This window comes from Hylobates moloch, unplaced genomic scaffold (assembly GCF_009828535.3).
Source record: "Hylobates moloch isolate HMO894 unplaced genomic scaffold, HMol_V3 SCAFFOLD_17, whole genome shotgun sequence".
Lineage (NCBI taxonomy): Eukaryota > Metazoa > Chordata > Mammalia > Primates > Hylobatidae > Hylobates > Hylobates moloch.
Window position 1 is genome coordinate 49,959,417 of NW_026652292.1, and position 22,945 is coordinate 49,982,361.

At 38.8% G+C, this 22,945-nt stretch overlaps 1 protein-coding gene across 6 annotated transcripts in view; it reads left to right on the top strand.

Moving 5' to 3' along the window:
• APBB2 (amyloid beta precursor protein binding family B member 2) overlaps positions 1-22,945 on the top strand; it is a 405,965-nt gene that overhangs the window by 58,088 nt on the left and 324,932 nt on the right. For 5 of the 6 annotated variants that reach the window (XM_032136010.2, XM_032136011.2, XM_058429991.1 and 2 more), the window contains exon 2: positions 13,240-13,395. The exons of the other annotated variant lie outside the window; for it this stretch is intronic. The gene's annotated coding sequence lies outside the window, so the exon portion shown is untranslated. The remainder of the gene's footprint in view (positions 1-13,239; positions 13,396-22,945) is intronic. 6 annotated transcript variants of the gene reach the window in all.

Genomic DNA, 22,945 nt, shown 5'->3' on the forward strand with positions numbered 1-22,945 from the left:
GGTTTTTTTTTTTTTAAGTCTCTGAGAACAATTCATAAAGCCATATCTGTCAACTTATGTACTATTAAATACAGGATGAACTTTCCAACAAATGTTGTTATAATACTTGTGGTTCCATTCCCAATTCAGCCATTATAGATGCCCCGAGGAAACAAACACAGGGGAAAAATAAGATACGATCAAATTCATTATGATTTCACTTTTGTGGTTAAATAGATTTCTAGCTAGAGCTGGAGTTGCTTCTTAATTAAACAGATATTTCTGGAGGACCTGAAATCTGCCAAACCCTATACTAGTCTGTGACTTGATTTCACCTGTTGATTGGGTGAATAGCTCCTTTTCTGCTTTGAGTTGGTTTAAAAAATTCTTAGCAGCAGCTCTCAGCATAATTTATTAGGCAAGAGTTTAGGAATGTTATTCCATGAAAGCTACTTTCCTGCATGCTTGACGGGTAGCACCATGTCTGCCTGACTGTCTCGTCTGTCTGAGTAGTCTGTCTGGGTAGTGTGTCTTTTGGATTCTCTCTTATTCGTCCTCCTTTCTCCTTCCTTATTTTCTTGACTAGGTAGAAATAGTACTAAAGTTTACTTTTAAAAATGTTGAATAGATCAGTGTTTCCTATCAAATTTCCTCTAGACCATCAGCATTATAATCAGTTGTGCTTGTTAAAGACGCATAATCTTGTTCCCTGACCCAGAATCTGAATTTGAGAATTGTTGAATTACAGTTACCTGTGGTCACTGTGTTACTTTTAAACTATCAGTAGAATGTTCTGTTTCTCTCTGAATCAAAAGATAATCTCATTTTCCCCCTGAGTTAATGTACTCTGATTTAAAAAAAACAGAAACAAAACCAAAAAAACAGTTCCAAATAATCCTGGAATTAGGTTCCAGAATTTGAGAAACTTTCATTAGACTTTTATTGAAACAAGGGTTGGTGTTTCATACACTGTGGATATCCTCAAGTTGTTGTTAGTAAAATGTCAAATTACTTGACGTTTAAAAATAAACTTTAATGATGACCAAACCCATTAATTTTAAGTCTTTGTTCAAACTACTTATGATTTAAAATGAGTCACAGAGTTGGATCGGGTGGCTACGCTGGGTAGAACTGGGTACTGACCTCTGCCAGTCAGCTGTGTAACTCCAGGCCCTAGGGTGCCCCCTCTGTCCAGCCAGGGATTGCATGGATATGCTGTGATCTCCCTTTTGGTTCTGATTGAGTTGGACCTTGTGGGAGGAGAAACATAGATGTTGACACATGAGCACGTATGTTGGAGAGAGAAAGTTTCATCTTGGCATAGGACTTTTAAAACACAAGGTAATTTTTAATCAGTTTTGGGACCAAAAAACACTGAATATGGGAAAAATCCAAATTCTGCCAAAATGTCTAAAGAGGTTTATTCTGAACCAGTATAAGTGACAGTGGTCTAGGTTACACAATCTCGAGAGATCCTGATAAAGTGTGCATGAGAGGGTTGGGCTACAGCTTGGTTTTACACATTTCAGGGAGACAGGAATTGTAGGGTAAAATTATGGCACGGGACTTTTAAAATGAAGATGTGAAAGTTTACAGTCCGTAGAGAATAAAAATCTAGAAGTTTAAAAGAAATAATTGGTAGTTTCTTTACTCATTCAGAAAAACAATGCCATATTTCCCAAAATACCTGGTTATGGAAATGCAACCAGGAAATGGACTTCCTTAAGGCAAGGACCATCCTTTGTTGGAGACATTTGATTGGTTGTACTATTGCCAGGTACATTTGTGTTATTTTACAAATTCTAGTAGAAGCGGGTATAATGGTAGGAGCTGGGCAGAGCAGTGTTTCCAGTCATTTTTCCTATTAGAAGCCGTCTCTATTGGAGGAAAGAAAACAAGGCCTCCTGCCTCCAAAGGTTAATCAGTAATGAAATAATTCAAACAGCTGGAGAACTGGGGAGAAATTGGAGTTTAGCAGATGATTTGTTGCATGTGCAATTGTGTTCCATTTCTCTCCATTCATTTATGGAGAGAATGATAAATGTATCAAGGGTGGTGAAGTATATAAAGAGCATCGTTTCTTAAATCTCAGTAATTTATGGACCTCTATTTAAAGGAAAAATTTCTCACAAATCCTCAGTAATAAATATTTTTATTATGAAGGAGCTTCAGTATAAACTAGGTATAAACTCCTTACGCTTCTAGCTCTTACTTAACTGTAAAGCAGTGATAGATTTATAGAGCAAATTCAAACAAAACTACAAAACCAATAAAATTCAAATTAATATTAATTTATCATGACAGATAATTTTGTTTCACTAAAATTAAACCCCTCCTCGAAAATGTGATTATGTTTCTGACAGCCGGAGTGCCAGTTCTTTTTAGATCTGCATGAAACTCAATTCCTCCACTTTCCTGTATTCTATGCTTCTTTCATATTAAAGCTCCTTCACTTAATAAGAATGCAGGATTTAGGGTTTAATTCTGCCTCATTTATCTTGACTTGGTCTTGAAGATTAAGATTGTACTACTAGGTGCCAAGATCAGAAACATAAATGGAAACCTACTTTTGATCGGTAAGATTTCCGGACTTGTTGCCTAGTTACAGATGAGATAGTAGAGGAAAGAGAAGGGTCACTGGTACCTGTAATTTTGGGTTGCAGATTTGGGTGAGAGTGAATGGTGCCATTTAGCAAAATGTGTAACAAAGGAGGAAAAGTAGGTTTCGGGAGGAGATGATTAGTTTAAGACTAATACTGCTTAGGTTCCTAGCAGTACGGTAGACTGAATAACACACTTTTCCACTAAAGCATTATATTCTGGATAAAACATTTTTTAATGTACTTCTGAGACCACAAGAACTAAGACTTCTCCAAAGTCTCTCACTTCAAGTAGTTCAACCAAGCATCAAAGAGTAAGGTAAAACCCAAGCTTTATGTGTAAACAAACACAAAAGATAGCTTACCTGAAGAGCAAATGCTACAGGTTGAACATCCCTAATCTGAAAATCTAAAATTGAAAATACTCTAACATTTGAAGCTTTTGGGGCACGGGCATGAAACTCAAAGGAAAATGCTTATGATTTTTGGATTAGGAAGGCATAGCATCGCTTCTCAGCCTTTTGGCTAAGATCAAGTGTGGAAGGCATAGCAAGTATATATTCTGCAGAATATTCCAAAATTTGAAAATGTCTGAAATCCAAAACACTTCTGGTCCCAAGCATTGTGGATAAGGAATACTCCACCTGTAATATCACCATTGTGGTTAGAGACTAAGTCTTGGGTCAGTGGCAAGGTATAAGAGCCTGCATTCCACCAGTACTTATTTGTAAGAGGAGCTAAAGTGGCTCTAGGAAGATAGTGCCATTCGGCTTCTGGCAGAAGCAAGTGCAAATCCTTTCAGGAGGAAGGCATCTTCACTTTAGACCTTAGGATTTTCCTGACTAACATCAATCAAATCGGCATTCAGAATCAAAGATCTCCAGTCCTACAAGAAAACAAGCCATCAGCAGTGCGAGTCATCAGAAACAAGTGAAGGCTGGGCGCGGTGGCTCATGCCTGTAATCCCAGCACTTTGGGAGGCTGAGGTGGGCAGATCATGAGGTCAGGAGATCGAGACCATCCTGGCTAACACGGTGAAACCCCGTCTCCACTAAAAATACAAAAAAAATTAGCCGGACGTGGTGGTGGGTGCCTGTAGCCCCAGCTACTCGGGAGGCTGAGGCAAGAGAATGGTGTGAATGTGGGAGGCGGAGCTTGCAGTGAGCGGAGATTGCGCCTCTGTACTCCAGCCTGGGCGACACAGTGAGACTCTATCTCAAAAAAAAAAAAAAAAAAGAGAAACAAGTGAAAAACAATAGATTTAGAACCCTAAGGACTTTAGATACTAGAATTATCTGATACAGAATATAAAATAACTAGGTATGAAATCTTTTAAGAAAGAAAACATGTAATCACAACTAAGTGCAAAATTGACCAGGCACATTTGGAAAACCAAGACCTAAGGAAATATTAGAACTGTTGAAATAAAAACTAAATAAATTAGATTAGAAATAGGTGAACTAGAAAAATGAACTAGAAAAAAAGTTTGAAGAAATTAACCAGAAAGCATAGGGGAGAAGAAAAACATGAAAGTAGTTGAAGGATATAACGGTCATGATGAGATCTCTTCTGAGTTCCAGAAAGATAATATGAGTAAATGGTTAGGAGTACTATTTGAAGATCTAATGTATATATAATTTCCAGAGAGAGTTTATGAATGACGTAAATGGCCAGTGTTCCTTAAATCTAAGTAATTTATGGGCAGATAAGGGAAGCACAACATATAAATAAAAAAATTCATACTAGACATAAAGAAACTTTAATTCACTTTAAAAAAAATAAGAAGACCATCTTTAAGAACAGCCAGAAAAAAAGGCAGACTGTTTATCAGACTGAGAACTGACTTCCCAACAGCAACAATGAAAGCTGGAAATTAGTGGAAAAATATCTTCAAAATGCTAAAAGAAAATATTGATTGTATATGCCAAAAATGCTGTCATTCAAGGAAAAAACAAAATACGCTTTCAGAAAAACCTAAACCTGATTTTACCACAGAAGATCTTTTCTAAGAAACTTCTTAAAGGGTATACTGTAGGAAGGAGAGATTCCAGGAGGGAAGGGCTGAGATGCAAAAAGGAATGATGAAGAAATAGACTGGTAAACATGTAGATAAATCTCATTAATTAAAATTAAATAAAGTTAAAAATTTAGCTCCTCAGTCATGCCAGTTAGCTACATTTCAAGGCATGTGTGCCTAGTAGCTATTGTATTGAACAATACAAATATGGAACATTTCCATAATTGAAGAAAGTTCTGTTGAACAGCACTGTTGTAGAGCAGCAGAAGGGAAGATGCACTAAGATAGTCTCTGCAATGCTTGACTGTAAGATGGCATCTTTGTAAGAGCCACCATTATATGCTAACAATTTTGAGACAAACATTGCCCCACATCTTTAAGATGCCATTAAAAAAAGACATACCTCAAGATTACCTATATGAAAATGTAAAGAAATGTGTGTCTTGAGCATGGATGCAGTATAGAGTTAGAATGTTAGGGGCACAGAAGTCCAAGAGTTGTGGTGCAGTAGATTGGGAGAGGTCTGGGCCAGCACTTTGAGAGGCCAAGGCAGGCGGATCACCTGAGGTCAGGAGTTCAAGACCAACCTGGCCAAATAGTGAAACTGCGCCCCTCCAAAAATACAAAAATTGGCCTGGCATGATGGTGGTTGCCTGTATCCCAGCTACTCGGGAGGCTGAGGCAGGAGAATCGCTTGAACCTGGTAGGTGGAGGTTGCAGTAAGCTGAGATCGGGCCAGGACAACAGAATGAGACTCCGTCTCAAGAACAAACAAACAAACAAAAAATGGTGAGGAGGTGAGATGTTGTAGAGATTCTTTCAGGATAAGGCATATATATTACTGAAATGAACATCAGCTTGCTATGTATGATAGGAGAAGCAAAGAAAATTGCAAAGCCTTCGGGAATTATTTCTGTCACTGTATTGGGGAAGGCTTCATGAGGGCAGTAATATTTGGGCTGGACCTTGAGGAATGAAGAATTGACAGAGTGGTAGGGCAGGGCAGTATAGATAGAAGGAATGACACTAATGACAGCATGGAATTGTGAAAAGGTGTTCGCTTTGGCAATAATTCCTAATGATCTAGACTTCACTATTTCCAGCTTCTTTCTAGGTAGTCTAGTTTTGATGAAGGAACATTTATTCCCTGAGACCGGAAGCATGCCTTTTACTAATCTTAAGTTGGAAGTTAATCAAAATAACTAGACACGTAACCTGCTACTTCCCCAATGCTCTAAATAGACAACACTTAATACATGTTTTTCACATCCTCTTGAATTACACAATTTATTGGTAAATTTGGGGATTTAAGTTCGGAAAACGTTAATGCCTGTGGTATATTAATAAGATGAGTAGTCGTATAACTTCCTTAGACTAGAGTGGAAGAAAGACGTTAGCTTGCTAAAGTTCACCAGATCAGAATGCTAAGAAAATATAGGACGGATAAGACGTGGATTAAAACCCCAGGCCCTTGATTTAAAAGCTGTGTAACACCAGTCAAGTTATTTGACCTTTTCATGCTCAAGTTTCTCCTTTTAAAAGAAGGCAAATAACACTTCCTACCTCAGGATGGGTGTGAAGATTAATGAAAAGCACTTAGCAAAACAGTTGCCCATTATTATAATAAAAATATTCCAGTGCTTTTTCTCATTAAGTAAATACAGTAAATCAGTGGTTCCCAACCATGGCTGTATTAGCATCATCTGGGAACAGTTGAAAAATGATGCAGAGTACTTGGGCTTTGTATTTTATGTAAGAATCCCAGTGTATTAGTCCATTTTCATACTGGTATGAAGAAATACCCGAGACTGGGTAATTTATAAGGACAAAGAAGTTTAATGGACTCACAGTTCCACATGGCTGGGGAGGCCTCACAGTCATGGTGGAAAGCAAAGGAGGAGCTAAGGCACATCTTACATGGTGTCAGGAAAGAGCGTGTGTGCAGGGGAATTGCTCTTTATAAAACCATCAGATCTCGTGAGACTTACTATCATGAGAACAGCACGGGAAAAACTTGCCCCCCATGATTCAATGATTCAGTTACCTCCCACTGGGTCCCTGCCATGACACATGGGGATTATGAGAGCTACAATTCAAGATGAGATTTGGGTGGGGACACAGTCAAATCATATTACTCCAGGTCTGGGAACCCTTAACTCTGGAGTTGAGTAACATCTTGGTCACTTTTACCTGGATATTCATCCTTTTTATGCAATATTTTGAACATTGGCTTTTAGTATTGTTGAGTGCATGGATTTTCAGGTTATTAGAGATTAATGTGTAGATCTTAACGTCTATGCCTTCCCTTCTCTTTCTTTTTCCCCCCTTTCCTCAGCCCTTTCCCCTCCATCCCATATTGAATTTTTTGTACAGCAGGGCTGACATGTCCTGCACAGCTTAGTTCTCAGGACTTTTAATTAAATAAAACATTTTTTTTTTAAAAAAGAAACTTTGCTAAGACAGACTTTTGGCGTGTTAAAGTTGAACTTGAGTTTAGTTTCTAAAATAATTTATTTTTTTTTTTACTCTTTAAAATAATGACTACAGGAAATACTTCTAAAATAATTGATATTCCCCGTGTTAAAACTGGGGCTATTACTAGATGAATTTCAGCATGTGTTCTTTTTTCCTGGGGTAAAAAAAAAGTGTCGGGGAGTGTTCCATTGTATGCCAAAACACATAAATTGTAATCCCTCAAACCTCAGAGTGCCCTTCATATGGTGGTAGTTATTTGGTATATTGTAAAATGTGGCCTGGAGATTAAAATAAGAAATAAAATATTTTACTATATACGGATCAGTTAGAATATTCCTTTTAACACTTTTGCATGGATACTTTGGTTAAAAAAAACCATTGTATTGAAGCAGACGTGGCATTGTTGCTTGTTTCTATTTCCTATATATATTTTATATTTCCTACAGATGAAGAATGACCAAAATGTCAGCCCCATTAAAGCAGAAATTTTTTTTTAGTGCCAATCTCCATCACCTAGAATGGTACCTGATACATAGTGATTGCTCGCTAAAAAAATGTACTAAATGAATGAGCCAACAAGCAACCAAAATTAAAAATGACAGTATCACTTTTCACTGAAAACTTCCTTCCAGAAGTATTGGGAACGTCAGAATACCTGGTGTTTGTCTGGAATTCCGATTAGGTGCCACCTGCATGTTCCTTTAGCCCCCTGAGCCTTCCCACAGATCACAGCTTCCCTTAGAGTCAGTCCATGCAGAAAGAGCTGTGTCTTAGTGTTCACGGTTGTATTGGTAATGCCACATCTAGCAGCATAGTGGTTTCTTAGTAAACATTTGTTGGATGAATATAGTGCTTTTTAGTTTCAATAATGCTTTCACGTTCAGTTTGAACGGTTGACAGCCCCATGAGGTTGGCTAATAGTATCATCCTAGTTTTATAGATGATGGAACAGAGGTTAAAGAGGCTGTTAGTTATCCTTGGGTCATAAGTAGCAGACCTGGAACCACAACTTCTAAATCTGTTAATTTCTTCATCCCTTGTTTCAGAACAGCTTTAAAAACATTAGTGAACCTATTAATTAATTAATATTCCCCTTCCCCTAGTTGAAATCCTACAGGGAAAGTTACTACATGAACCCTTTTCCAAACTGCCCTAATGTTATCAGTCACAGACTTTGTTGGATGCCAGTTTCGGTTTTCATAATAGTTCTTTTTTGGTTACCTGTGATAGATTCCTTTTGAAAGAAAAAATTTTTTTAACGAGCCCTCATTCTTTCAAACAATTTATATTCTTCTTTCCCAGACATTTTAACCTGTAAATTGATCAATACTGTAAATCTAAGTTTTATAATAAAAATATTCCAATACTTTTTTTTTAAAGTAAGTTAATGCAGTAAATCAAGGGTTCCCAAAATTAGACAAATTTTCACAGCCCCAGGGGAGTGGGCTCCAGTGTGCTCCTTCTTGCCTTGTCTGACCGGTCATTTTGACATAGAAATTTCAGCTGTGTTGAATTGGCTTGGTGGATATTTCTGGAATCAGGCTTGAGAAGGAGAGACCTTCCCTGTGACATTAGTAAAAACAAAAAGGCTGAGGCGGGTGGATCACCTGAGGTCAGGAGTTTGAGGCCAGCCTGGCCAACATGGTGAAACCTGTCTCTACTAAAAGTACAAAATTAGCCGGGTGTGGTGGCACGTGCCTGTAATCCCAGCTACTTGGGTGGCTGAGGCAGGAGAATTGCTTGAACCCAGGAGGCGGAGGTTACAGTGAGCTGAGATTGCGCCACTGTACTCCAGCCTGGGAGACGAGGGAAACTCTGTCTCAAAAAAAAAAAAAAAAAAAAAAGGCCAAACATTGAAGATCTTCAAATGGTGGCAGTGTCTGGGTGCACATTTTGCCAGATCCATTCACAGAGGCCACAGACCAACTGACATATGACCAAGGTTTTGAATAAAAAAGGATTTCACAATCTATGGATCAAATCCAGTTCTCATTTCTGTTTAGTCTTCTGTTGAGAAAAATAATTTGGTGACTTCAGTAAGCTTTAATCTACTTTGTGATTCTTGGGTTAGAGGTTATTTTATCAGACTGCTACATTTAAACTTACCCTCATTATCTTACAAATGTCTTTAAGGTGTTACTGGAACAATACTCACCACAAAGCTATGATTTCATTGTGAAATACCAACAAGACCCTGATTCCGTTTGCCTGCTGCGGACATTAATGTTTACTGTTAGAACTGAGGCATCAAAGGGAATAAATAAACTGCTGACATTGTGTTGCCTTCAGGATCCAGTCATGGGAATATATGGTAGGGATTTGAGTAGTGATTTTGGGTGGAGAAAAAGCATTTTCTTTTTTCACCCAGTGCGTGACTTCTCAGTTGAGGCGGGACAGCCATTGTGTTTGTTCGGGCTCTCACAAAGCCAGATCACATCAGTCCAGGCCGCGGCTTTATGAGCAGCCTCACAGTTCATGCCTTTGTTGCCCTGATGCACAGTCGGGAAAGGATAACGAGAAGGGAGCTCAATAAAGACCTTTCAGGGATTGTTTCTGAGTTTGTCATTGCCATCTGTCCTCCTCTGTCCCCTGGCTTTTGAGGCTATTCCCATTTTGTGAGACTCCTGGGTTTCTGATTGGTGTGGTGTGGATACCATAGGTAGATGTTACGCAGAAAGTGGAAGTAAGCAATGTTTCAAAGAAATAATCTTGAAGAAAAGAGAAAAAAGCCTGCTCTTTCTCCAAGGCTGTGTGGACATAAGCGATGAAGGATTAGGATTATTTTAATTATTAGTGACTGTATTGTTTTCTTTCTTTCTTTTTTTTCTGAGACAGGGTCTTGTTCTCTTGCCCAGGCTGGAGTGCAGTGGTGAGACCTCAGCTCACTGCAGCCTCAACCGTCCAGGATCAAGTAATCCTCCCACTTCAGCCTCCTGAATAGCTGGACCACAGGCATGTGCCATCATGCCCAGCTTTTTTTTTGAGACAGTCTTACTCTGTTGTCCAGGCTGGAGTACAGTGGTGCTATCTTAGCTCACTGTAATCTCCTCCTGGGTTCAAGTGATTCTCCTGCCTCACCCACCTGAGTAACTGGAATTACAGGCGTGTGCCACCATGCCTGGCTAGTTTTTATATTTTTAGTAGAGACAGGGTTTTGCCATGTTGGCCAGGCTGGTCTTGAACTCCCTCAAGTTATCTGCCTGCTTCAGCCTCCCAGAGTGCTAGGATTACAGGCATGAGTCACCATGCTGGACTAATTTTTAAAATTTTTTGTGTGGAGATAGGGTCTCACTATGTTGCCTAGGCTGGTCTCGAACTCCTGGGCTCAAGCAATCCACGTGTCTTGGCCTCCCAAAGTGCTGGGATTACAGGTATGAGTCACTGTGCCTGGCATCTCTTAATTTTTGAAACCACTAATGTCTTTCCCTTAAGACTTGGGTCATTTTGGAAGTAAGAGGCCAGACTTGATGCCTTCAGACATTTATTATTTCTAACACTGGTGCATGCATCTTTCCTGTCTCTCACAGGTGGCTTGGTGCAGGTGTAGTTTTATCTTGTTGAAAGCCTTTTGTTCTTCTTTGAACAGTGGGACTGTAGTGTTATCAACAGGGCCAGTGCTAGGACCAGAAAGCTTTCGGTATGATAGGCAGTTTCTGTTCAGGACACCTGCTGCCCAAGCACAGTGCACTCATTGTTTCTTCAGTTGAACATGTTCTAGGCAGAGCTGTGTCTTTTTTAGCCTAGGATTGAGTCTTCACTTTTTCTCCTGCATGTGTTTCATTTTTGGTAGAATAAATTTCTGTCTTGTTCTTCTGGTTTTGCTGGTATGAATTTAATACCTGCACGTGATTTGTACAAATTTTATTTCCAAGAGTGCATGCTGAAATGTCATAGTGGTGGAAAGAGCACTTCAAAGCGGAGGCAAATGATCTGGACTGTCATGCCTGCTTTGCTGGCTGTGCGGCTGAGGGAAAGACATTTTACCTCTCTGGGCACGGGCTTCTTGGAGCAATGGGTTGCCAAGGCCCCTAGTGTAAAGATTCCACCGTTGTGTCTTGTGTTTTTCAGGATGCTAAGAGCATCAGAAATGAGTGTGCCAGGAGTCATTAAGGGCCCTGCTCCTGTGTGTAGGTAACACCAGGAGGCATTCTTTTATTTATTTAATTTATGTATGTATTTGAGACAAGGTCTCACTCTGTCTCCCCGACTGGAGTATAGTGACGTGAACATGGCTCACTGCAGCCCTGACTTCCCAGGCTGTAGTGACCTTCCCACTACAGCCTCCTAAATAGCTGGGCCCACAGGCATGTGCCAACATGCCCGGCTAATTTTTTAAATTTTTGCAGAGACAAGGCCTCTCTTTGTTGCCCAGGCTGGTCTCGAACGCCTGGGCTCAAGTGATCCTCTAGCCTTAGCCTCCCAAAGTGCTGGGATTACAGGCCATGAGCCACCGTGCCCAGCCCGTTCTTTTAACTAAGTGACAGTTTTATGGCATGGCCAGTGATAGAGAAGTTTGGATGCGATAGGTAAGGGAGGGAAACAGCTATGGTTCTCTGTCTGTGGCAAGTTTGCAGAGTAAAAAAGAATTTTTTATTTCTAGGAAAGTGTTGTTCATCACTGGAAGTGTTACTGGACACTTGGGTTTTGAACGTGTAAATTAAGAACTTCTGTGATCAGATAAATACTTCTTCATTTGTTAACTCTGTTCAGATAAGAGGCAGACCAAAGATCAGGCTAATATAGCATAGATACCCCATTTCTGATTTGTATTCCTGCAGTCTTAAAAGAAAACCCTTATTTAAAAATATCTTAAAATATATGTTCATTGTAGAAAGTTTGGAAAATGCCAGAAAGAAAATACAAATAGCTTCCCATTCCATAACCCAAAAGTGCTGTTGTTCACACTTAGGTGTCTACATTATATGCACTCAGTTTGTAGAACAAAATTGGGATCATACCATACATATATAACTTGATATCTTGCTTTTTTTCTGCAGTTCCTTTCGAGATGATTTTTGGGACTGAGGTTTCAACTGAAGGTAGAGATTAATGTAATATGCTTAGCACACTTGTGACAAGGACCGTTTTGATTTACAGAAATAGAACTGTGGACCCAGTATCTGAAAATAACATTTGTCCTGTCCTCTCTTGAATAGACTTTCAATATTTGGTATATATAGATCTTGTCATAACTGTTACTATAATTAACAAATGAAGACTTCTTAATCTATTAGCTCTTATTGTTCACTAATTGCTTTCATAAGATTCTTTGATTGAGTTTTCTGTGCCAGAATTGCTAGCTGCACCACCAGTGAGCATAAGTTATTTCAACACTGTTTTTCCTTAAGCCCTGATTTCTCTAGCTAAAGCATGGTAGCACCTGTGGGCTAGGCCACATGTTTGGCAGCAGGATAGTTAAGGGATTCCTTTGCCCAGTTATATTATACGTTTGATAATATTTATGATTTACTTGTTGAATGTTGGTTTCATATATAATTTCCTTTATAGAAATTTTCCTCTAGGAAATGAAAGATTATTCGTTTCCCCTTTGGATTATGTAGCCTATAAAATTTTCTATTACACCATTCACATTGCAATGTAAATATATTCTAAATCCTGAACCACATTAGAATTTTTTTATAGCCCCCACTTATGTGTCTTTTTGTGGTGCCCTTTGAAGTCCTGTAATGTTTTATGTTTGAGATTAAATCTGGGTTTCGCTTTACTTTTTAGAGCATATTGAGCAAGTTAATTTTCTGTTTGAGTTCCTAAGGGGAATGATTCCAGCCCTCTGTGTCCCAAGAATTCAGACTGAGCCCTGCCAGAACATTCCTGTGGTTTTCCACGGGGCAGATCAGTATGTTCATGAAATTTTAGTTGTAGCTTGTGTTTTCTGTGGTTAATTAAAACATCTGGCTTTTCAGTTTCCCACAAACAGAGCATAATCACTGGGCCAAACCTTTTCAATAAATGATTAAATATTTCAATCCTCCCCTCAGAATAGCCCACACTTGTCTTTAGGATACCTTGTAAGCTGTTACCTCTGTTTATAATGATTTTGAACGTTGGGAACATGTTTGAGGTTATCCTGCCAAATATGTGCCCTTGAGAGAGAGAAGGTTGGTGACTTTGAGTCCTTATAATGGCTTCTGGCCTTTGCCCCCCCAGGTTGGAGTTGCTGTGGGTGAGCTGCTGTGGTCTGTAGCCAAGCATGCTGTGGTCGGATCTGCCCAGCCGTGGAACAGAAACATTTGCTGGATGGAAAATCCATAAAAGAAAGCTCCTGTGAAAAGCTGAGGCTGACAATAATTTAAGCAAAATCAGGTTGGTATAAGTAAGAGAGGCTGGATAAAGCGGATTGGGCCGGATAGGGAAAAGTTGTTTTGTTCCTTCCAGACGCATTTTGGAGACCACCCCAAATGATTATTTTCAGTTATTTGTGAGAGTCCCAACATGTGTAAATGGCAGATATATGCTGACAGCCTTTTGTGTATAGTGTAATGTTGTCTTCCTTTCCTTCTCTTCCTTTTCCTCTCCTCTCTCAGAAAAGAGAGGAGGACGTTGGCACAAATATTGGTAGAAGCCACAACTAGAAGCCACCTATGCCAACTTCAGTGGTCTTGGCTTTATTTTGGGGAGAAAGCGGCGTCCAGCCTCATGGAGTCGCATTTGGAGTTTCAAAGACTTGCACTCATTTGTGTTTTCAAACTTTGAAGGGTGGGGCGTGGAGACCTGCCATTTCTGTTGGGATAATTCTGGCTGTGAGCCTCCAGTCTGCTTGGCCAGATTTTATATACTCTAATCTTTTCCCCAAACAAAAGCCACCAACACATTTCATTTTCTGCAGTGTGTGCATTTGGCATTAAGATACTTATATATGACAGGGGAAGAGAAATGTCCTGAAAAACATAGGTGTTTAAATAAATGCAAAATACTCTCACTGTGGGCCAGGTGAACGAAACAGCATGGATAACCCCATATGAGGCACTAAAGTGAAATAATTAATTTTGAAAACATATATTATACAGGGACAGACATTGCAGACCATTTCTATTGGACATTCAGTGGGTAAGTCAGCTTTCTACATAAGCAGCTAATAAATACTCCCTAGAAAGGAGTGAGTCACAGTCTTTCAGAATCTGTGAAGCAGTGAATGTCTGTTGACTTTGTCCACCCAGCATCCTTTTCCTCCATCTTTTTTTTTTTTTTTTTTTGAGACAGAGTCTCACTGTCACCCAGGCTGGAGTGCAGTGGCATGATCTCGGCTCACTGCAGGCTCTGCCCCCCCGGGGTTCATGCCATTCTCTTGCCTCAGCCTCCCGCATAGGTGGGACTACAGGTGCCCGCCACCTCGCCCGGCTAATTTTTTGTATTTTTAGTAGAGATGGGGTTTCACCGTGTTAGGCAGGATGGTTTCGATCTCCTGACCTCGTGATCCGCCCGCCTCGGCCTCCCTAAGTGCTGGGATTACAGGCATGAGCCACTGCGCCTGGCCTTTCCTCCATCTTTTAATAAATCATCCAGATTTTCCCTGGACAATTTCCCTTGCCTCATTTTCACCCTGTGTAGTTAGAGGAGGTGACCCTGCTGACTCAGTTATGGGCATGTAACATAAGCGTGGCCAGTGATATGGTTTGGCTGTGTCCCCACCCAAATCTCATCTAGAATTGTAACTCCCGTAATTCCCACATGTCATGGGAGGAGCCTGGTGGGAGGTGATTGAATTATGGGGGCAGGGTTTTCCTGTGCTGTTCTTGTGATAGGGAATGAGTCTTATGAGATCTGATGGTTTTAAAAACGGGAGTTTCCCTGCACAAGCTCTGTCTTTTTTTGCCTGCTGCCATCCATGCAAGACATGACTAGCTCTGCCTTGCCTTCCACCATGATTGTGAGGCTTCCCCAGCCACGTGGAACTTAAGTCCATTAAACCTCTTTCTTTTGTAAACTGCCCAGTCTCAGGTACAGCATGAAAATGGACTAAAGGGTCACAACTGTCTTTGGAAGGGCCATAGTATTCTTATTGCAACTATTTAAGAAGTTTTGCCTTCTGTGAATTTGTTAAGCTGGAGCTGCTAGTGGCAGTTTTTGCTATGACTTAGGGAAAACCATACTGAAAATTAAGACAACACAGGAGAAATCAAAGCAGGGAGATGGAGGAAAAGAGATTGGTAGGAAGGGAAGGGAAGGGACACTTGTATGTGCGCACACACATGCGTGCGCACACACATGCGCACGCACACATGTGCGTGCCTGCACACACACACACACGCATGCACACACGCATGCACACACACACACACATATATTTTTGGCCTGCAATTCAGCAGTGCCTAAACCCAGCATCTCCTGTTTCACTTCCCTGGCAAGTTAGCTAGTTCATCTGAGTTAGGTGTCTGTCTGTTACATCCAAAACATCCCAATTGGTGATATCTTCTAGGAGTGAGATCTTAGGGTAAAATGACTATGGCATAGTCCCTGTCTTTAGGGGCTCATGGTATAGGGCAGCAGTCCCCAACCTGTTTGATATGAAGGACTAGTTTTGTGGAAGACAATTTTTCCAAATGGCGGGTGGGGTGACAGGGATGGTTTCAGGATGATTCAAGCACGTTACATTTATTGTACACTTTATTTCTATTATTATTACTACATTGTGGTCTATAATGAAATAATTTTGCAACTCACTATAATGTAGAATCAGTAGGAGCCCTGAGCTTGTTTTCCTGCAGCTAGATGGTTCCATCTGGGGATGATGGGAGACAGTGGCAGATCATGAGGCATTAGATTCTCAGAGGAAGCATGCAGCCTAGATCCCTGGCATGTGCAGTTCACAATAGCATTTGCGTTCCTATGAGAATCTAATGCTGCCACTGATCTATCAGGGGGCGGAGCCCAGGAGGTAATGTGAGCGATGGAGACCGGCTGTAAATACAAATGAAGCTGTGCTCATTAGCCCACTGCTCACCTCCTCCTTTGTAGCCTGGTTCCTAACAGGCCACAGACTGGTCCCAGGGACCCCTGGTGTAGGGGATAGGCCAGATAAGTATTCACATGACTGACATGCAGTGTGAAATGTATCTCTAGAGGTAAGGACAGTTTTGTGGGAACAGAGATGGAATTAGGAATTCTGCTGGGTGGTAGACTAGCAGGGAGGGCTATTACTTAACAAGGTAGAAGAGGATTAAGTCTTAGGAACATTAAAAAACATTAAAAAGATTTTAAAAATAGATTTAATTCAATTACTTGCTTTTTGAGTCTAAAAGAAGGGAAGGCTTTCCAGAGCCTATAGTTAAAGTAAATTGCAGATAACGAAGATAATTTCAGAGGTTAGTAATGGTAGAATCTTGTTTATTTACTCTGAATACAATTGTTTAAGGCCTAGCCAAATGAGAGGTTATCAGAAAGCTGTCTGGAGTTAGTTTTAACACGACAAGGTAACAGCTGCTGTTCTCACCAGAACCTCAGTCAGCTTTCTGTTTTAAGGAGAATTAAATGAATTTAAAGATTTATTTCCTCTTTTTAATGATAGAGTTTTCATTAATATTATATTTTGTAATTACACTGTTTTTTGGGGGAAGTTTATGCAGCAAGTACAGAGAGTTTCCATGTGACTCCTACTGCCAGTTTCCTATATCATTAATATCTTGCATTAGTGTGGTATATTATAATTGATGAGCCAATATTGATATATTATCATTACTAAAATCTATAGTTTATATTAGGTTCACTCTTTGCATTGTATGTTCTATGAGCTTTCATAAGTATATAAGTTGTATTTCCATTACAGTATCATACAAAATAGTTTTACTGCCCTGAAAGAATTGCATGTTCTACCTGTTCGTTTCTTCTTCCTGAACCCCTGGCCACTACGTATCTTTTGCCCCATAGTTCTATTTTTTCCACAGTGTCATATAGTTAGAATTATACAATAGATAGACTTTTCAGATTGGCTTTTTCACTTACCAACGTGCATTTAAGTTTCCTCCATGTCTTTTCATGAATTGATAGTTCATTTTTTTAAAGCACTGAATAATATTCCATTATATCGTTGTTCCACACTTTATCCATTCACCTATTGAAGGACATCTTGGTTGCTTCCAAGTTTTGGCAGTTATGAATAATGTTGCTGGAAACATTCATTTGCAGGTTTTTATATAGATATGTGGATAAGTTTTTAACTCATTTGGGTTTCTCACCATTAAATATGATGTCAGTTTTAGGTTTTTCGTAAATGTTCTTTATCAAGTTGACAAATTTCCCCTCTATTTCTGGTTGCTGAGAGTTTTTATTATGAAAGAGTGTTGGATTTTTGTCGGGTGCTTTTTCTGCAACTATTGATATGGTCATGATTTTCTTCTTTAACTTATTCATTGGATGGATGATACTGATTTTTGAATGTTGAGCCAGCCTTTTGATAGGGATTATGTTGACTTTCTAGATCAATATTAAGAGCTCTTATGTTGACTTGCAGATCAATATTAAGAGCTCTGATACATGAACATGGGATGTGTTTCCATTTCTTTCAGGCTTCTTTAATATCTTTCAACAGTGTTATATTGCTTTCAGGGTACAAGTCTAATACTTCCATATTAAATTTATTCCTAAGTATTTTTTTCTTTTTGATGCCTTTATAGATTAAGAAAGTAATTATTTTCAAAGTATTTGTAGCTAGTGTATAGAAATGCAGTTGGTTTCTGTATAATGATCTTGTTTCCTGCAACCATGTTTAACCTGTTTATCAGTACTGATAGTTTTTTATGTGTATCACTTTCCTAGTATTTTCTATATACCAGATTATGTCATCTGCAGATATAGTTTTATTTCTTGTCCAATCTGGATGTTATTATTATTTATTTTTGCAGTGATTTGAAAACTTGAGTGTGATGTGAGAAATACAAAGTTATGTGCTTTGGAGTTTCTAGTGAAATCATTCTGTTACGTAGCTTTTTGATAAGGATAAAAGATGATAATTATGAAATTTATCTTCTCACAGTTGACTTAGTTATTCAGTCATTGAGCTTCTTAGTCACTCCTATATCTTCTTTGGAGAAATGCCTATTCAAATCCTTTGCCCATTTTTATATTGGGTTGTCTCTTTTTGTATATAGTCTTGATATAAGCTCTTTATTGGATATATGATTTGCACATATTTTCTTCTAGTCTCTGGCTTGTTTAATGGTGTCTTTCCCCCCAACAATGAAATACTGTAAATTTTAATCATTGATAAATTGCATCAATATGGGAAACTGTGTGTGTGTATAAACTTATTTTCTTAACAGTGTTGTTTGTTGCTCAGAAGCTTTTAATTGTAACAAAATTCAGTTTATTAGTTTTTTCTTTCAAAGCTTATGATTTTGATGTTTCTTTAACTCTTTGGCTGGCTGATCAAAGCTCATGAAAAGTTTCTGTGTTTCTTTCTAAAACTTAGTTTTTTGATTTTTTTTTTTATGCAGTCTCACTCTGTCACTAGGCTGGAGTGCAGTGACGTGATCTCGGCTCACAGCAACCGCTGCCTGCCGAGTTCAAGTGATTCTTCTGCCTCAGCCTCTCGAGTAGCTGGGACTACAGGTGCCCGCCACCCACCTGGCTAATTTTTTGTATTTTTGGTAGAGACAGGGTTTTACCGTGTTAGCTAGGATGGTCTTGATCTCCTGACTTCATGATCCACCTGCCTCAGTGCGCCTGGGCTCTTTCTAAAACTTTTGTTGCTCTACCCTTTACATTTTAGTCTTTAATTCATTTGGTGTCAATTTTTATGTATGGTGTGAGGTTTGGGTCTATTTTTATTTTGTTGATTTTTTATTTTTATTTTTTTGCATATAGGTCTTAGCACCATTTGCAGAAAAGGCTAACCAGTGACTTGACTTTTTTTGTAGAAAATCAATTGACCACAAATGTAAGGGCTTGCTTTCTGTACTCTCAATTCTGTGCCTTTGGTTTACCATCTGTCCTTATGTACCACACTGTGTGTGTGTGTACCTGTACCACACTGTGTGTGTGTGTACCTGTACCACACTGGTTTTGCAATGCAATTTTTCTATGAAAAAAGTTAGTTCAAGAATTGGACTTAACATGCAGTGTCTTCACTAAAAAACACTGTTGTACCTTTGCTACTTTTCCTCTCTGTTCTTTATGAGTCACTGTGTTAGAGTACTAGTATCTGGTGTTTTCTCTTTGGGGTAATTATGGAAATCTAATATGGTAGATGACAATGTGGAATCAATCAAGGTGCATCTTCCAGATTACTATATATATGACTTTAAGCAGTGCTTTGTTTTTCATAAAGGTGGTAACCATTTTTATGCCGGTTCTGCATTTGAAAAAAACAGATTAAGTTTTTCATTACCTCTGTCTTAATCATTGCCAATAACTACTGAATGAAGGATTTACAAGGCTGGCATATTATTTCAAGTATTTTCATTAATGGTAACATGAATTGGGTCTCATATCACAAAACTGTTATTTTACTAAATAGAAAACCTATGAATTAAAATGTCTTGCGTGTGTTTGGTAAGATAGTGTAGTTCTATATGTTTTATGAAAATTGGACATTTTTCATAGTATAAAATGCTAGCTGTATTTTTGTATTTACCTATTCTGTTTTTATGTTTGTATTAGTATGATTCTGAATAGCTAAGTGTGAAGACATTAAAATAATTATATTAGAAATGTGAAGATTGCAAATATATATATCTTTAGTTACATCTGCATTATGAATGCATAAACATTGAAAAGGAAATTTTTTAAAAGTCAGTGCTTTATTGTGATGTTTGGAATCTAGTTGATCATTTTCTCTTTTCTAATAAAATCATAATTTTGTTTGGGACATGACTAATTTTTAATGTGAAAAAAATTTAAATGTAAGTCTTGGTGAAATGCAGAGACATTTCCCTTCTCTGGCACATAGCTGAGCTGACTGTTGCTGCTGGGCTTTAATTGGAGATTACAGTCGTGCTATTAGATTTGGAAACCGTTTTCTGCAGTGCCATTAGTAGGTCAAGCCATGCGTCCTGGCTCCTGGAGGGCTCAGTTCTCAGGATGGCTTATCTGCTTCCTGCTTTCTTCGTAATCTTCTCATTTCAACCTGAGTAGACCAGCTTGATGGCAACTGACTTGTATGTTACCTGGCCCTTTTACTTTCCTGGGAAGTCCTTTAACTGATAATATCACCTCCTAAAAACATACCCATAGAGCAACATGGAATTATCTTTTTTATTGTTCATTTAAAGTCAGAGCCATAAGTAAGCTTTCATTTATAACTCAAGTCCCTGGAAATAGGTGTTATGAAACTTTTAACCCAGTCACTTCTTTAAATCTTTTCTTTCTCTCTGTTGCCCCTTTAAACATCTTTGTGACCTATTCACAGAATGACTCCATGAGGAGTGTAGTATAATGTTCTGGAAAGATAAGGTCTTCTTATTCTTGTTTTCTTTTGGGAGCTGAATCAAAGTATGGCTGGGTTAGAGTAACCTCTTAACCATCGTTTACTTTGAATAGAGCCTTTTTGCCAGCTGAAGTTGGGATTCAAAATGATTGAATCACTGAAGTTTGAGTTGTAGTACAATTACATTCATGAAGACTCTGGCCTATCTATGATCATTTGCTTGCAGATGAAGCAAAATCAGATCAACCTAGTCCCATTCACTGAGTCAACACCAGAATGAAGAGAGTGTCAGGGAACTGGGTGTGGTGGCATGTATCTGTAGTCCCAGCTATTCAGGAGGCTGAGGCAAGAGAATTGCTTGAGCCCAGGAGCTTGAGACCAGCATGGGCAACATAGCAAGACCGAGATCCTGTCTCGAAAAAAAGAGTGCCTGGAACTTGCTTCTTTAGTACAGCCACAATTTTGTATACATCTATAATGAGGATGTTTATGATAAATACATTAACAGAGTTTGGAATAATATATCTTTTGATATTTTACTTGTCTTTTTTTTATGTTGAAAAATCTGTGAAGTATAGATTTCCTTTAACAGCTTTCAAAGATACTATATGTGAGTGACATACAGTCATTTATTTTAATGTAATTACTGATACAAGAACAAACAGTACTTTCTCAGTTTTATACTGATCTGTGATGCATAAAATATTTAATTTGATTATATTGTCCTAGTAAGATCTATATGCATGACATGATAACTATTCAAAGTTTCTGAAATTTCCAAATTGATTATTATCTATTCAAATAAGCATTGATCGTTGATCCTTGGCTTCATTCATAAGCAAAAATAGTCTACTGGTTTGGATAGTGTCTATGAAAAAACATATAATAATTTATAATAAACAAGTATCAACATTGGTCTGGCTTGCATTAAAAAATCTTTCTGTGCAGTTTGCTAGTGTACTACTCTCTTTAAGGATGAAAGAATGTAGTTTTGAATGTAATCATCATTCATCTGAGGCCCTTTGAGGACAGGTTTTAGAATCATAGTAACCATGCTATGCTTGGGTTTGTAAGGGTGATTTTTTTTTTTTTTTTTTTGAGGGCTCAAGGATATAGAGAGTTTGTTACTGCTGTGGCTTTTTTTCTAGTGTCTGGTTAAAATGTCACAGAGCCTATGAAAAAGTAAGACAGTAATTAGTGACTTGAGGAATGAATTCTCTTAGAAATAAGAAGTCTGGAGTTCCAGTCAGGACTTTAGATCCTTGATTATTCTAAAATAGGATTGAAAATGACCACTGATCTTGAGCAGTCATTAACGTATGAGTGATAAGGAATGTTGAATTTGTGTTACTTCAGTGCAAATCAGTTAAATTCCAAGTGAACTAGTTAGCAGTGTACTGTAAGGAAGGCAGTGTGGTAGTTTGCTGGAGGGAACGGAATGAAGTATTATTGAGGGAAACAGCCAAAACGCAAGCCCTTCTGGGGAGAGGCTGCATGTGCAGTTTGCCAAGTACTAAGCACTTTTTCAGTATCTTGTGGGAATGGGTCAAGGCGGGGGCAGACTTCATTTGATCCTCACAACAGTTCTTTGAGAGAGACAGTGTTACCCAGTTTTAGAGAAGCTCAGTATTGGAGAGATCAAATGATTTTTGTTCAAGTCTTACACCCACTAATTTAAATTTGAATCCAGATGTTCTGAAACTCCATAATATACTTGTATAAATCAAAGCACTGCCTATGAAGTGGTTTACCCAGAGCAAACTCTCTTTATATATTTTCTTTTTTTTTTTTTTTTTTTATTATTATACTTTAGGTTTTAGGGTACATGTGCACAATGTGCAGGTTTGTTACATATGTATCCATGTGCCATGTTGATTTCCTGCACCCATTAGCTCATCATTTAGCATTAGGTATATCTCCTAATGCTGTCCCCGCCCCCCCCACCCCCCACCCCACAACAGTACCCGGAATGTGATGTTCCCCTTCGTGTGTCCATGAGTTCTCATTGTTCAATTCCCACCTATGAGTGAGAACATGCGGTGTTTGGTTTTTTGTCCTTGCGATAGTTTACTGAGAATGATGTTTTCCAGTTTCATCCCTACAAAGGACACGAACTCATCATTTTTTATGGCTGTATAGTATTCCATGGTGTATATGTGCCACATTTTCTTAATCCAGTCTATTGTTGTTGGACATTTGGGTTGGTTCCAAGTCTTTGCTATTGTGAATAGTGCCGCAATAAACATACGTGTGCATGTGTCTTTATAGCAGCATGATTTATAGTCCTTTGGGTATATACCCAGTAATGGGATGGCTGGGTCAAATGGTATTTCTAGTTCTAGATCCCTGAGGAATCGCCACACTGACTTCCACAATGGTTGAACTAGTTTACAGTCCCACCAACAGTGTAAAAGTGTTCCTATTTCTCCACATCGTCTCCAGCACCTGTTATTTCTTTATTTTGAGGGGCGGGGTGCGGGCTGGGACTACAGG